General features: G+C 46.6%; 1 protein-coding gene across 1 annotated transcript in view; it reads left to right on the top strand.

The window, feature by feature from the left end:
* The first annotated feature begins 358 nt into the window (after positions 1-358).
* Positions 359-17,061, top strand: part of LOC135538150 (carbohydrate sulfotransferase 15-like) — a 134,833-nt gene continuing 118,130 nt past the window's right edge. Inside the window, exon 1 of the mRNA XM_064964122.1 lies at positions 359-668. The gene's annotated coding sequence lies outside the window, so the exon portion shown is untranslated. The remainder of the gene's footprint in view (positions 669-17,061) is intronic.

Raw genomic sequence — 17,061 nt, 5'->3', positions numbered from 1 at the left:
GCCTTTTAAAAACATCATATACACCGCAGGTTTTAAATTCCCAAGAAAGTTCCTCCCGTATCAGGGTGATCAAATTAAGATCCTGCATCTGTATAGTCATCACAAATTTAAAAAGCATGGAGTTCTCCAACCGTCAAGCCTTCAAAAAGCTCATGTTGAATGTTAGTCTACAAAATGAATTGCTGTTAATTTAATAATCTATACTGATCAAATTGTTTTAAGAAAGGAATATATTTCAACGGACTCCTGATGCGAGAAGCAAGCAGCTGTTCATTTCTGTTTCCCCTCACCCCCTCCTCTCCTGGTGCCCTTCCCCAGGAACCCCCCCCCCCCCTCCCACCTCTCCAGTCTAGCGAGGCAACAACTTGGAAAATCACTGCGAGAGAAGAGAGAGCCCCTCTATGATTCGGAAAGGTCGTCCACTCCGATCCAGCCCGGAAGAGAAGACACAGCACGCGCTGTCACAACACAAAAGACGCACATATTCGAAAGAAGGTCACGGAAGTTCTAGCCATGGCATGGACTGTCAAAAGATGAACATGACATCAGAAGGACCATTGAATATCAGTTGTTGTCGAAACCGATGTGGAATTATATCCGCGGATCGCTAGAACACTTGTTTAACGCCGACTCGTGTTGAAAGCTGCCGACTTCAAGAGGACTTCATGGTATGTTACATTTCAACCTTATCCTATGTGATCATGTTTTTGGTTCTTGTATATTTATGTTTTATTCAGTCGGGTTGGAAAGGCAGAGGATGGTGAATCAGACGACATCCTACTGTGGGTTGCTGGAAGTTAAATGTCCTTTGTTTGAAAACATGATAACCTATAGCCTTCAATATGATGAATATATTCTATTTTTGGACCCAATATTAAAATACAATATTTTTTTGCACCGAAATATTTATTAGAACTTGTGTGCTGTTACCGGTCATTCATTAAAACCGAAGCCCGGTCAGAATAACGGACCCTTTTCAGCGAAGCGGTGCCTGGGGCTATTCGTGCTGGATGAATGAGTTACTATGCATCTTTGCGAACTCAAGAGTTGGCTGGTTTAGTTCTCAGAATTCCACCGACCGCCGGTTACAGAAACGCTCTCGGCTAGAGAAGTGATCCGGTTTATCACGTGGCCGTTCTATGGCAGTTTTGTGTATGATTTGACATTCTACGCGCATCATCGCCGCGGTTCTCGTAGACGTCGGGAGAATCATCTTTATCTCTACCCGCACTTGTGTCCTCGATTTAACGTTTATCTTGTTTTTTGTTGTTGTTGTTTTTTGTCGGTGTTCTGACGTCTCAACATTAGTTTGACACAGTAGCCTTGTTTTTGCTCCATCCCTCGCTGTTAGACAGGGAAAGCATTGTTTATCATCCAACAAAGCTAAAAACAAAAGGATTTCTACATGACAAGAGCTGGCCAATAGGAACCAGGTCAGGCTGCTGAACGTTCTCCTCTCGTTCTCCTTACCTGAAGCAATGCATGGAGTCCTTCACGCACGTTGCATTACAGCCCATTACTAACAGCCCATTATGGGGTCATTAATTAGTCATTCACATGACGCAAAGGATATTGATTATTCGATATCTAGAGGGGGTTGCAATTGGTATTCTCTTTGATGTTTTCCAGTCATGTTTTCCGCCCATCCCATCCTCTTTGTTGATTAGCTATGCCTGCCTCCAGATGACTAGATGGGCAGTGACGGGATTGGTGGAGCGGGGAAGGGGTTGAGCCTCAGAAACACATATTTTGGATCAGTTGTACTTGTTTTTAACCCTCGTGTGTTTGTGGTGAAATCTGGTCCTAGATCTGGGTATTTGTTTTTAAGTGTGTGACAGCTCTGTCTACTTGATATGATCTGCCTAACAACTCTGTCTAATATATCTGATCTGACAGCTCTGTCTAATATATCTGATCTGACAACTCTGTCTAATATATCTGATCTGACTAACAACTCTGTCTAATATATCTGATCTGACAACTCTGTCTAATATATCTGATCTGACTAACAACTCTGTCTAATATATCTGATCTGACAACTCTGTCTAATATATCTGATCTGACAACTCTGTCTAATATATCTGATCTGACTAACAACTCTGTCTAATATATCTGATCTGACAACTCTGTCTAATATATCTGATCTGACAACTCTGTCTAATATATCTGATCTGACAACTCCGTCTAATATATCTGATCTGACTAACAACTAGGCCGACATTGAAAATAAGAATTTGTTCTTAACTGACTTGCCTCGTTAAATAAATCTGCCTACTATAGAATGGTGCATGCTGTCACATGTTATGGTTAGGAACAGCTCTAAATGAATGGTGCTTGCTGTCATGTTATGGTTAGGAACAGCTCTAAATGAATGGTGCATGCTGTCATGTTATGGTTAGGAACAGCTCTAAATGAATGGTGCATGCTGTCACATGTTATGGTTAGGAACAGCTCTAAATGAATGGTGCATGCTGTCATGTTATGGTTAGGAACAGCTCTAAATGAATGGTGCTTGCTGCCATGTTATGGTTAGGAACAGCTCTAAATGAATGGTGCATGCTGTCACATGTTATGGTTAGGTACAGCTCTAAATGAATGGTGCATGCTGTCATGTTATGGTTAGGAACAGCTCTAAATGAATGGTGCTTGCTGTCATGTTATGGTTAGGAACAGCTCTAAATGAATGGTGCATGCTGTCATGTTATGGTTAGGAACAGCTCTAAATGAATGGTGCATCATGTTATGGTTAGAACAGCTCTAAATGAATGGTGCATGCTGTCATGTTATATTAGGAACAGCTCTAAATGAATGGTGCTTGCTGTCACATGTTATGGTTAGGAACAGCTCTAAATGAATGGTGCATGCTGTCACATGTTATGGTTAGGTACAGCTCTAAATGAATGGTGCTTGCTGTCATGTTATGGTTAGGACCAGCTCTAAATGAATGGTGCATGCTGTCATATGTTATGGTTAGGACCAGCTCTAAATGAATGGTGCATGCTGTCATATGTTATGGTTAGGAACAGCTCTAAATGAATGGTGCATGCTGCCATGTTATGGTTAGGAACAGCTCTAAATGAATGGTGCTTGCTGTCACATGTTATGGTTAGGAACAGCTCTAAATGAATGGTGCATGCTGTCACATGTTATGGTTAGGAACAGCTCTAAATGAATGGTGCATGCTGTCATGTTATGGTTAGGAACAGCTCTAAATGAATGGTGCTTGCTGCCATGTTATGGTTAGGAACAGCTCTAAATGAATGGTGCATGCTGTCATGTTATGGTTAGGAACAGCTCTAAATGAATGGTGCTTGCTGTCATGTTATGGTTAGGAACAGCTCTAAATGAATGGTGCATGCTGTCATGTTATGGTTAGGAACAGCTCTAAATGAATGGTGCATGCTGTCATGTTATGGTTAGGAACAGCTCTAAATGAATGGTGCATGCTGTCATGTTATGGTTAGGAACAGCTCTAAATGAATGGTGCATGCTGTCATGTTATGGTTAGGAACAGCTCTAAATGAATGGTGCATGCTGTCATGTTATGGTTAGGAACAGCTCTAAATGAATGGTGCTTGCTGTCACATGTTATGGTTAGGAACAGCTCTAAATGAATGGTGCATGCTGTCACATGTTATGGTTAGGTACAGCTCTAAATGAATGGTGCTTGCTGTCATGTTATGGTTAGGACCAGCTCTAAATGAATGGTGCATGCTGTCATATGTTATGGTTAGGACCAGCTCTAAATGAATGGTGCATGCTGTCATATGTTATGGTTAGGAACAGCTCTAAATGAATGGTGCATGCTGCCATGTTATGGTTAGGAACAGCTCTAAATGAATGGTGCTTGCTGTCACATGTTATGGTTAGGAACAGCTCTAAATGAATGGTGCATGCTGTCACATGTTATGGTTAGGAACAGCTCTAAATGAATGGTGCATGCTGTCATGTTATGGTTAGGAACAGCTCTAAATGAATGGTGCTTGCTGCCATGTTATGGTTAGGAACAGCTCTAAATGAATGGTGCATGCTGTCATGTTATGGTTAGGAACAGCTCTAAATGAATGGTGCTTGCTGTCATGTTATGGTTAGGAACAGCTCTAAATGAATGGTGCATGCTGTCATGTTATGGTTAGGAACAGCTCTAAATGAATGGTGCATGCTGTCATGTTATGGTTAGGAACAGCTCTAAATGAATGGTGCATGCTGTCATGTTATGGTTAGGAACAGCTCTAAATGAATGGTGCATGCTGTCATGTTATGGTTAGGAACAGCTCTAAATGAATGGTGCATGCTGTCATGTTATGGTTAGGAACAGCTCTAAATGAATGGTGCTTGCTGTCATGTTATGGTTAGGAACAGCTCTAAATGAATGGTGCATGCTGTCATGTTATGGTTAGGAACAGCTCTAAATGAACGGTGCTTGCTGTCATGTTATGGTTAGGAACAGCTCTAAATGAATGGTGCATGCTGTCATGTTATGGTTAGGAACAGCTCTAAATGAATGGTGCATGCTGCATGTTATGGTTAGGAACAGCTCTAAATGAATGGTGCATGCTGTCATGTTATGGTTAGGAACAGCTCTAAATGAATGGTGCATGCTGTCACATGTTATGGTTAGGAACAGCTCTAAATGAATGGTGCATGCTGTCACATGTTATGGTTAGGAACAGCTCTAAATGAATGGTGCATGCTGTCACATGTTATGGTTAGGAACAGCTCTAAATGAATGGTGCATGCTGTCATGTTATGGTTAGGAACAGCTCTAAATGAATGGTGCATGCTGTCATGTTATGGTTAGGAACAGCTCTAAATGAATGGTGCATGCTGTCATGTTATGGTTAGGAACAGCTCTAAATGAATGGTGCATGCTGTCATGTTATGGTTAGGAACAGCTCTAAATGAATGGTGCATGCTGTCATGTTATGGTTAGGAACAGCTCTAAATGAATGGTGCATGCTGTCACATGTTATGGTTAGGAACAGCTCTAAATGAATGGTGCTTGCTGTCATGTTATGGTTAGGAACAGCTCTAAATGAATGGTGCATGCTGTCATGTTATGGTTAGGAACAGCTCTAAATGAATGGTGCATGCTGTCATGTTATGGTTAGGAACAGCTCTAAATGAATGGTGCATGCTGTCATGTTATGGTTAGGAACAGCTCTAAATGAATGGTGCATGCTGTCATGTTATGGTTAGGAACAGCTCTAAATGAATGGTGCATGCTGTCATGTTATGGTTAGGAACAGCTCTAAATGAATGGTGCTTGCTGTCACATGTTATGGTTAGGAACAGCTCTAAATGAATGGTGCATGCTGTCACATGTTATGGTTAGGTACAGCTCTAAATGAATGGTGCTTGCTGTCATGTTATGGTTAGGACCAGCTCTAAATGAATGGTGCATGCTGTCATATGTTATGGTTAGGACCAGCTCTAAATGAATGGTGCATGCTGTCATATGTTATGGTTAGGAACAGCTCTAAATGAATGGTGCATGCTGCCATGTTATGGTTAGGAACAGCTCTAAATGAATGGTGCTTGCTGTCACATGTTATGGTTAGGAACAGCTCTAAATGAATGGTGCATGCTGTCACATGTTATGGTTAGGAACAGCTCTAAATGAATGGTGCATGCTGTCATGTTATGGTTAGGAACAGCTCTAAATGAATGGTGCTTGCTGCCATGTTATGGTTAGGAACAGCTCTAAATGAATGGTGCATGCTGTCATGTTATGGTTAGGAACAGCTCTAAATGAATGGTGCTTGCTGTCATGTTATGGTTAGGAACAGCTCTAAATGAATGGTGCATGCTGTCATGTTATGGTTAGGAACAGCTCTAAATGAATGGTGCATGCTGTCATGTTATGGTTAGGAACAGCTCTAAATGAATGGTGCATGCTGTCATGTTATGGTTAGGAACAGCTCTAAATGAATGGTGCATGCTGTCATGTTATGGTTAGGAACAGCTCTAAATGAATGGTGCATGCTGTCATGTTATGGTTAGGAACAGCTCTAAATGAATGGTGCTTGCTGTCATGTTATGGTTAGGAACAGCTCTAAATGAATGGTGCATGCTGTCATGTTATGGTTAGGAACAGCTCTAAATGAACGGTGCTTGCTGTCATGTTATGGTTAGGAACAGCTCTAAATGAATGGTGCATGCTGTCATGTTATGGTTAGGAACAGCTCTAAATGAATGGTGCATGCTGCCATGTTATGGTTAGGAACAGCTCTAAATGAATGGTGCATGCTGTCATGTTATGGTTAGGAACAGCTCTAAATGAATGGTGCATGCTGTCATGTTATGGTTAGGAACAGCTCTAAATGAATGGTGCATGCTGTCACATGTTATGGTTAGGAACAGCTCTAAATGAATGGTGCATGCTGTCATGTTATGGTTAGGAACAGCTCTAAATGAATGGTGCATGCTGTCATGTTATGGTTAGGAACAGCTCTAAATGAATGGTGCATGCTGTCATGTTATGGTTAGGAACAGCTCTAAATGAATGGTGCATGCTGTCATGTTATGGTTAGGAACAGCTCTAAATGAATGGTGCATGCTGTCATGTTATGGTTAGGAACAGCTCTAAATGAATGGGTTAGGAACAGCTCTAAATGAATGGTGCATGCTGTCATGTTATGGTTAGGAACAGCTCTAAATGAATGGTGCATGCTGTCACATGTTATGGTTAGGAACAGCTCTAAATGAATGGTGCATGCTGTCACATGTTATGGTTAGGAACAGCTCTAAATGAATGGTGCATGCTGTCACATGTTATGGTTAGGAACAGCTCTAAATGAATGGTGCATGCTGTCATGTTATGGTTAGGAACAGCTCTAAATGAATGGTGCATGCTGTCATATGTTATGGTTAGGAACAGCTCTAAATGAATGGTGCATGCTGTCATGTTATGGTTAGGACCAGCTCTAAATGAATGGTGCATGCTGTCATGTTATGGTTAGGAACAGCTCTAAATGAATGGTGCATGCTGTCACATGTTATGGTTAGTAACAGCTCTAAATGAATGGTGCATGCTGTCATGTTATGGTTAGGAACAGCTCTAAATGAATGGTGCATGCTGTCATATGTTATGGTTAGGAACAGCTCTAAATGAATGGTGCATGCTGTCATGTTATGGTTAGGACCAGCTCTAAATGAATGGTGCATGCTGTCATGTTATGGTTAGGAACAGCTCTAAATGAATGGTGCATGCTGTCATGTTATGGTTAGGAACAGCTCTAAATGAATGGTGCTTGCTGTCACATGTTATGGTTAGGAACAGCTCTAAATGAATGGTGCTTGCTGTCATGTTATGGTTAGGAACAGCTCTAAATGAATGGTGCTTGCTGTCACATGTTATGGTTAGGAACAGCTCTAAATGAATGGTGCCAGTTGTTCCTGAATAAGATTTGGGTAATGATGATCCAGACATGTATCTACAGGAGGACTGGTCCATTCTCAGGGATCTTCTCAGGGATCTTCTCAGGGATCATCTCAGGGATCTTCTCAGGGATCTTCTCAGGCTCAGTTTGCCTGTTGTACATTCTGGCGGTGACTTTATAACTAGCTGGCTTCATCCTCTGCTTGTTAATGCAACCTCAAATAAGGCACTCGTATATAAAGAAAGGTTTCTTCAGCTGTCCCCATAGGATAAACCTTTTTGGTTCCAGGTAGAACCCTTTTTGCTTCCAGGTAGAATCCTTTTGGATTCCAGGTAGAACCCTTTTGGATTCCAGGTAGAACCCTTTTTGGTTCCAGGTAGAACCCTTTTGGATTCCAGGTAGAACCCTTTTTGGTTCCAGGTAGAACCCTTTTTGGTTCCAGGTAGATCTCTTTTTGGTTCCAGGTAGAACTCTTTTTGGTTCCAGGTAGAACTCTTTTTGGTTCCAGGTAGAACCATTTTTGGTTCCAGGTAGAACCCTTTTTGGTTCCACGTAGAACCCTCTGTGGAAAGGGTTTTAAATGGACCCCAAAAGGGTTCTACCTTGAACCAAAAAGGGTTCTTCACAGGGTTCTGCTCTGGGGACAGCTGAAGAACCCCTTTAAGTTCTAGATATCACATTTTCTTCGAAGAGTGTAGGTGTTGAACATTTAGCTATCGGATGAGAGGAAGGATCAGAGGACCTCGTGAGATGGATGAGATCTGACAACACAGACACATCAATGTCTTGACTGAAGCAGACTGGAAATGCATGTTCAGGAGAGAGGCAGAGAGATGGAGAGAGGGGGGGAGACAGGGAGAGAGATGGAGAGAGAGATGGAGAGACGGGGAGAGAGAGATGGAGAGAGGGGGAGAGAGAGAGGGACAGACAGGGAGAGACAGGGGGAGGGGGAGAGAGAGGGAGAGACAGGTAGAGGGAGAGAGAGAGGGAGGGGTCTGTATGCAGACACCATAGTCAGGTACAGATGGTCTTTACTCAGACACCCTAGTCAGGTACAGATGGTCTGTATACAGACACCCTAGTCAGGTACAGATGGTCTGTATGCAGACACCCTCATCAGGTACAGATGGTCTGTATGCAGACACCCTAGTCAGGTACAGATGGTCTGTGTGCAGACACCCTAGTCAGGTATAGATGGTCTGTATATACAGACACCCTAGTCAGGTACAGATGGTCTTTACTCAGACACCCTCATCAGATACAGATGGTCTGTGTACAGACACCCTAGTCAGGTACAGATGGTCTGTATGCAGACACCCTCATCAGGTACAGATGGTCTGTATACAGACACCCTCATCAGGTACAGATGGTCTGTATGCAGACACCCTCATCAGGTACAGATGGTCTGTGTACAGACACCCTAGTCAGGTACAGATGGTCTGTATACAGACACCCTAGTCAGGTACAGATGGTCTGTATACAGACACCCTAGTCAGGTACAGATGGTCTGTATACAGACACCCTAGTCAGGTACAGATGGTCTGTATACAGACACCCTAGTCAGGTACAGATGGTCTTTATGCAGACACCCTCATCAGGTACAGATGGTCTGTATGCAGACACCCTAGTCAGGTACAGATGGTCTGTATGCAGACACCCTAGTCAGGTACAGATGGTCTGTGTGCAGACACCCTAGTCAGGTACAGATGGTCTGTATGCAGACACCCTAGTCAGGTACAGATGGTCTGTATACAGACACCCTAGTCAGGTACAGATGGTCTGTGTGCAGACACCCTAGTCAGGTACAGATGGTCTGTATGCAGACACCCTCATCAGATACAGATGGTCTGTGTACAGACACCCTCATCAGGTACAGATGGTCTGTATGCAGACATCAGATACAGATGGTCTGTGTACATGCAGACACCCTCATCAGATACAGATGGTCTGTATGCAGACACCCTAGTCAGGTACAGATGGTCTGTGTACAGACACCCTAGTCAGGTACAGATGGTCTGTATACAGACACCCTAGTCAGGTACAGATGGTCTGTATACAGACACCCTAGTCAGGTACAGATGGTCTGTATACAGACACCCTAGTCAGGTACAGATGGTCTGTATACAGACACCCTAGTCAGGTACAGATGGTCTGTATACAGACACCCTAGTCAGGTACAGATGGTCTGTATACAGACACCCTAGTCAGGTACAGATGGTCTGTATACAGACACCCTAGTCAGGTACAGATGGTCTGTATACAGACACCCTAGTCAGGTACAGATGGTCTGTATACAGACACCCTAGTCAGGTACAGATGGTCTGTGTGCAGACACCCTAGTCAGGTACAGATGGTCTTTATGCAGACACCCTAGTCATATGTCAAGGTCAGGTCGTATGCACGGGGCTTGTTGAGTACTAGAGGTTCCCCTGTATTCACCTCTCCAGGTCGTATGCACGGGGCTTGTTGAGTACTAGATGTTCCCCTGTATTCACCTCTCCAGGTCGTATGCACGGGGCTTGTTGAGTACTAGACGTTCCCCTGTATTCACCTATATTAATTCACCTATCTATATTAACTCTATAGAGATGTTATCACAGCCCCCCATTGTGCCTCCCAAATGGGACGCTATACCCTACATAGTGCACTACCAGAGCCCTGATCAGAAGGAGTATATAGGGCATTTATTTTATTTTTTTACCTTTATTTAACTAGGCAAGTCAGTTAAGAACAAATTCTTATTTTCAATGACGGCCTGGGAACAGTGGGTTAACTGCCTGTTCAGGGGCAGAACGACAGATTTTGTACCTTGTCAGCTCTGTACCTTGCAACCTTTCGGTTACTAGTCCAATGCTCTAACCACTAGGCTACACTGCCGCCCCAATACCCTATGCCCTATATACCCTATACCCTACATAGTGCCCTACCAGAAAGAAGGCCCCTGTGTGGCAGAGAGAGAGAAGGACCCTGTGTGACAGAGAGAGAGAAGGCCCCTGTGTGGCAGAGAGAGAGAAGGACCCTGTGTGACAGAGAGAGAGAAGGCCTCTGTGTGGCAGAGAGAGAGAAGGCCTCTGTGCGGCAGAGAGAGAAGGCCCCTGTGTGACAGAGAGAGAAGGCCTCTGTGTGACAGAGAGAGAGACGCCTCTGTGCGGCAGAGAGAGAGAAGGCCTCTGTGTGACAGAGAGAGAGAAGGCCTCTGTGTGACAGAGAGAGAGAAGGCCTCTGTGCGGCAGAGAGAGAGAAGGCCTCTGTGTGGCAGAGAGAGAGAAGGCCTCTGTGTGGCAGAGAGAGAGAAGGCCTCTGTGTGGCAGAGAGAGAGAAGGACCCTGTGCGGCAGAGAGAGAGAAGGACCCTGTGTGACAGAGAGAGAGAAGGCCCCTGTGTGACAGAGAGAGAGAAGGCCCCTGTGCGGCAGAGAGAGAGAAGGACCCTGTGTGACAGAGAGAGAGAAGGCCTCTGTGTGGCAGAGAGAGAGAAGGCCTCTGTGCGGCAGAGAGAGAGAAGGCCCCTGTGTGACAGAGAGAGAGAAGGCCTCTGTGTGACAGAGAGAGAGACGCCTCTGTGCGGCAGAGAGAGAGAAGGCCTCTGTGTGACAGAGAGAGAGAAGGCCTCTGTGTGACAGAGAGAGACGCCTCTGTGCGGCAGAGAGTTAAGGCCTCTGTGTGGCAGAGAGAGAGAAGGCCTCTGTGCGGCAGAGAGAGAGAAGGCCCCTGTGTGGCAGAGAGAGAGACGCCTCTGTGTGACAGAGAGAGAGAAGGCCCCTGTGTGACAGAGAGAGAGACGCCTCTGTGCGGCAGAGAGAGAGAAGGCCCCTGTGTGACAGAGAGAGAGACGCCTCTGTGCGGCAGAGAGAGAGAAGGCCCCTGTGTGACAGAGAGAGAGACGCCTCTGTGCGGCAGAGAGAGAGACGCTGGGGGATGGGATAGTCATGTTAAATGGGGGGTTGAGTTTTCCATTACAACATTTTAAATGGGGGGGTTGAGTTTTCCATTACAACATTTTAAATGGGTGTTGTGTTTTCCATTACAACATTTTAAATGGGTGTTGTGTTTTCCATTACAACATTTTAAATGGGGGGTTGAGTTTTCCATTACAACAGAATGGGGAAGTCATTTTAAATGGGGGGTTGAGTTTTCCATTACAACAAGATGGGGAAGTCATTTTAAATGGGGGGTTGAGTTTTCCATTACAACAAGATGGGGAAGTCATTTTAAATGTCCGCCTTCTTATTTTCATTGCCATCCCATAATGAAAAGGGGAAAGAATATGAATATGTCTGGGAGGCAGCAGGACAACAGTAGACTACATGAATGTTTGGTACTGAGACCTCCAGCCCATTTTACTGGGAGGCAGCAGGACAACAGTAGACTACATGAATGTTTGGTGCTGAGACCTCCAGCCCATTCTACTGGGAGGCAGCAGGACAACAGTAGACTACATGAATGTTTGGTACTGAGACCTCCAGCCCATTCTACTGGGAGGCAGCAGGACAACAGTTGACTACATGAATGTTTGGTACTGAGACCTCCAGCCCATTTTACTGGGAGGCAGCAGGACAACAGTAGACTACATGAATGTTTGGTACTGAGACCTCCAGCCCATTCTACTGGGAGGCAGCAGGACAACAGTAGACTACATGAATGTTTGGTACTGAGACCTCCAGCCCATTCTACTGGGAGGCTGCAGGACAACAGTAGACTACATGAATGTTTGGTACTGAGACCTCCAGCCCATTTTACTGAGAGGCAGCAGGACAATAGTTGACTACATGAATGTTTGGTACTGAGACCTCCAGCCCATTCTACTGGGAGGCTGCAGGACAACAGTAGACTACATGAATGTTTGGTACTGAGACCTCCAGCCCATTCTACTGGGAGGCTGCAGGACAACAGTAGACTACATGAATGTTTGGTACTGAGACCTCCAGCCCATTCTAATGGGAGGCTGCAGGACAACAGTAGACTACATGAATGTTTGGTACTGAGACCTCCAGCCCATTCTACTGGGAGGCAGCAGGACAACAGTAGACTACATGAATGTTTGGTACTGAGACCTCCAGCCCATTCTACTGGGAGGCTGCAGGACAACAGTAGACGACATGAATGTTTGGTGCTGAGACCTCCAGCCCATTTTACTGGGAGGCAGCAGGACAATAGTAGACTATATGAATGTTTGGTACTTGAGACCTCCAGCCCATTTTACTGGGAGGCAGCAGGACAACCGTTGACTACATGAATGTTTGGTACTGAGACCTCCAGCCCATTCTACTGGGAGGCAGCAGGACAACCGTTGACTACATGAATGTTTGGTACTGAGACCTCCAGCCCATTCTACTGGGAGGCAGCAGGACAACAGTAGACTACATGAATGTTTGGCACTGATACCTCCAGCCCATTTTACTGGGAGGCAGCAGGACAACAGTAGACTACATGAATGTTTGGTATTGATACCTCCAGCCCATTCTACTGGGAGGCAGCAGGACAACAGTAGACTACATGAATGTTTGGTACTGAGACCTCCAGCCCATTTTACTGGGAGGCAGCAGGACAACAGTAGACTACATGAATGTTTGGTACTGAGACCTCCAGCCCATTCTACTGGGAGGCAGCAGGACAACAGTAGACTACATGAATGTTTGGTACTGAGACCTCCAGCCCATTTTACTGGGAGGCTGCAGGACAACAGTAGACTACATGAATGTTTGGTACTGAGACCTCCAGCCCATTCTACTGGGAGGCAGCAGGACAACAGTAGACTACATGAATGTTTGGTACTGAGACCTCCAGCCCATTTTACTGGGAGGCAGCAGGACAACAGTAGACTACATGAATGTTTGGTACTGAGACCTCCAGCCCATTCTACTGGGAGGCAGCAGGACAACAGTAGACTACATGAATGTTTGGTGCTGAGACCTCCAGCCCATTTTACTGGGAGGCAGCAGGACAACAGTAGACTACATGAATGTTTGGTACTGAGACCTCCAGCCCATTCTACTGGGAGGCAGCAGGACAACAGTAGACTACATGAATGTTTGGTGCTGAGACCTCCAGCCCATTTTACTGGGAGGCAGCAGGACAACAGTAGACTACATGAATGTTTGGTACTGAGACCTCCAGCCCATTTTACTGGGAGGCAGCAGGACAACAGTAGACTACATGAATGTTTGGTATTGAGACCTCCAGCCCATTCTACTGGGAGGCTGCAGGACAACAGTAGACTACATGAATGTTTGGTATTGAGACCTCCAGCCCATTCTACTGGGAGGCTGCAGGACAACAGTAGACTACATGAATGTTTGGTATTGAGACCTCCAGCCCATTCTACTGGGAGGCAGCAGGACAACAGTTGACTACATGAATGTTTGGTACTGAGACCTCCAGCCCATTCTACTGGGAGGCAGCAGGACAACAGTAGACTACATGAATGTTTGGTACTGAGACCTCCAGCCCATTCTACTGGGAGGCAGCAGGACAACAGTAGACTACATGAATGTTTGGTATTGAGACCTCCAGCCCATTTTACTTCCATAGTCTGGGGTCACTAATAAAGCCTCCCTTAACCCATCACAGATGCCCTCAAATTTCCGTTCACATGTCTCAGCCAATCAGGTCACGTTAAACAGAATAAATGGGGGCCTTTTTAAGAAGTGGTAGAATGTAGAGTGCTATAGCACATTGACAATCAGAACCCCTGGAATTATTTAGAATTAGAACCCTTGTTTCCATGACAGCAGAAGCTTCAGAAGAAACACAAACATGTCAATTCCATCCTGGGAATTCGCTTGTATTCTGTGACCGTTGTTTCAATCCCATGTTGTGTTAGAGAGAGAGAGAGAGAGAAGATCTCTCTCTCTCTCTCTCTGCCGCTACCTCTCTCTCTCTCTCGCTCTCTTTGCCTCTGCCTCTCTCTCTCTCTCTCTCTCTCTCTCTCTTTCTCTCTGTCTCTCTTTGCCTATACCTCTCTCTCTCTCTTTGCCTCTACCTCTATCTATCTCTCTCTCTCTCTCTTTCTCTCTTTGCCTCTCTCTCTCACTCTCTTTCGCTCTTTGCCTCTCTCTCACTCTCTTTCTCTCTTTGCCTCTCTCTCTCTCTCTCTCTCTCTCTCTTTCTCTCTTTGCCTCTATCTCTCTCTCTTTCTCTCTTTGCCTCTATCTCTCTCTGTCTTTCTCTCTTTGCCTCTACCTCTCTCTCTCTCTCTGTCTCTCTTTGCCTCTACCTCTCTCTCTCTTTGCCTCTACCTCTGTCTCTCTCTCTCTCTCTCTCTCTCTCTCACAACGTCTTTGTGTCTTTGATAAAGCGTACAGCCGTACACATTGCATTTGGTTCAGAGGAGCGTTCATTATTACCTCAGACACTTTTGGGTGGGTGGGACGGGGGGGGGGGGTCCAAATGAATAATTAATTTGATCTGCCGCTCTCTATTTAGTCTCACAGGGGTTATAGTTTACGATGAACACGAGGCCATGTCCCCAAATGGCACCCTATATAGTGCACTATATTTCAACCAGAGCCCTATGGGGTCCTATGGGCCCTGGTCAAATGTAGTGCACTACATAGGAAAATGGGAACCATCTGGAAGGCATAGAAACAGTTGATTCAGGCTCCTAAAACAAGTGGAAAGGCTGATCACGTTCCACATATCAACATGTTGGTTATTATTCCCATTTCCACCCCTGGAGAAGTCAGTTTATTATTAAAACAAGTGATTTACTCTACGCCCCCCCCTCTGCCTCTTAGCAGGGCGTCGTAGGTCCCCCTCGGCCTCTTAGCAGGGCGTCGTAGGCCCCCCCTCGGCCTCTTAGCAGGGCGTCGTAGGTCCCCCCTCGGCCTCTTAGCAGGGCGTCGTAGGCCCCCCCTCGGCCTCTTAGCAGGGTGTCGTAGGTCCCCCTCGGCCTCTTAGCAGGGCGTCGTAGGTCCCCCTCGGCCTCTTAGCAGGGCGTCGTAGGTCCCCCTCGGCCTCTTAGCAGGGTGTCGTAGGTCCCCCTCGGCCTCTTAGCAGGGCGTCGTAGGTCCCCCTCGGCCTCTTAGCAGGGCGTCGTAGGTCCCCTCGGCCTCTCGGCCTCTTAGCAGGGCGTCGTAGGTCCCCCTCGGCCTCTTAGCAGGGCGTCGTAGGTCCCCCTCGGCCTCTTAGCAGGGCGTCGTAGGTCCCCCTCGGCCTCTTAGCAGGGCGTCGTAGGTCCCCTCGGCCTCTTAGCAGGGCGTCGTAGGTCCCCCTCGGCCTCTTAGCAGGGCGTCGTAGGTCCCCCTCGGCCTCTTCGCAGGGCGTCGTAGGTCCCCCTCGGCCTCTTAGCAGGGCGTCGTAGGTCCCCCTCGGCCTCTTAGCAGGGCGTCGTGGTCCCCTCTCGGCCTCTTAGCAGGGCGTCGTAGGTCCCCCTCGGCCTCTTAGCAGGGCGTCGTAGGTCCCCCTCGGCCTCTTAGCAGGCGTCGTAGGTCCCCCTCGGCCTCTTAGCAGGGCGTCGTAGGTCCCCCTCGGCCTCTTAGCAGGGCGTCGTAGGTCCCCCTCGGCCTCTTAGCAGGGCGTCGTAGGTCCCCCTCGGCCTCTTAGCAGGGCGTCGTAGGTCCCCCCTCGGCCTCTTAGCAGGGCGTCGTAGGTCCCCCCTCGGCCTCTTAGCAGGGCGTCGTAGGTCCCCTCTCGGCCTCTTAGCAGGGCGTCGTAGGTCCCCCCTCGGCCTCTTAGCAGGGCGTCGTAGGTCCCCTCTCGGCCTCTTAGCAGGGCGTCGTAGTGGGGGGGCCTTCCAGCGTTTTGTCGGCAACCAAAACCCATAAATGCCATTGTGTTGGACCCCATTATCCTGGAGCTCACTGACACATTTCAGCTCTGCATGTTTCATCAATGGGCTTTTCACTAAACACTGAGTGGGACTCATTGGATCAGACCAGACCAGACCTGACTAGACCAGACCAGACCTGACTAGACCAGACTAGACTAGACTAGACCTGACCTGACTAGACCAGACTAGACTAGACCAGACTAGACTAGACCTGACTAGACCTGACTAGACTAGACCTGACTAGACCTGACTAGACCAGACCAGACCAGACCTGACTAGACCTGACTAGACCAGACTAGACCTGACTAGACCTGACCAGACCTGACTAGACTAGACCAGACTAGACCAGACCTGACTAGACTAGACCTGACTAGACTAGACCAGACTAGACCAGACTAGACCTGACTAGACTAGACTAGACCTGACCTGACTAAACCAGACTAGACCAGACTAGACTAGACAAGACTAGACCTGACCTGACTAAACCAGACTAGACCAGACTAGACTAGACTAGACTAAACCAGACTAGACCAGACTAGACTAGACTAGACCTGACCTGACTAGACCTGACTAGACTAGACCTGACCTGACTAGACTAGACCTGACCTGACTAGACTAGACCTGACTAGACCTGACTAGACCTGACTAGACCTGACCTGACTAGACTAGACCTGACTAGACCTGACTAGACCTGACTAGACTAGACTAGACCTGACTAGACCTGACTAGACCTGACCTGACTAGACCTGACTAGACTAGACTAGACTAGACTAGACTAGACTAGACCTGACTAGACCTGACCTGACCTGACTAGACTAGACCTGACTAGACCTGACTAGACCTGACTAGACTAGACTAGACCTGACTAGACCTGACTAGACTAGACCTGACCTGACTAGACTAGACCTGA

Source organism: Oncorhynchus masou, unplaced genomic scaffold (assembly GCF_036934945.1).
Source record: "Oncorhynchus masou masou isolate Uvic2021 unplaced genomic scaffold, UVic_Omas_1.1 unplaced_scaffold_919, whole genome shotgun sequence".
NCBI classification, from domain to species: domain Eukaryota; kingdom Metazoa; phylum Chordata; class Actinopteri; order Salmoniformes; family Salmonidae; genus Oncorhynchus; species Oncorhynchus masou.
The sequence above is the reverse complement of the archived record's forward strand: the minus strand, read 5'-3'. Positions and strand labels throughout refer to the sequence as shown.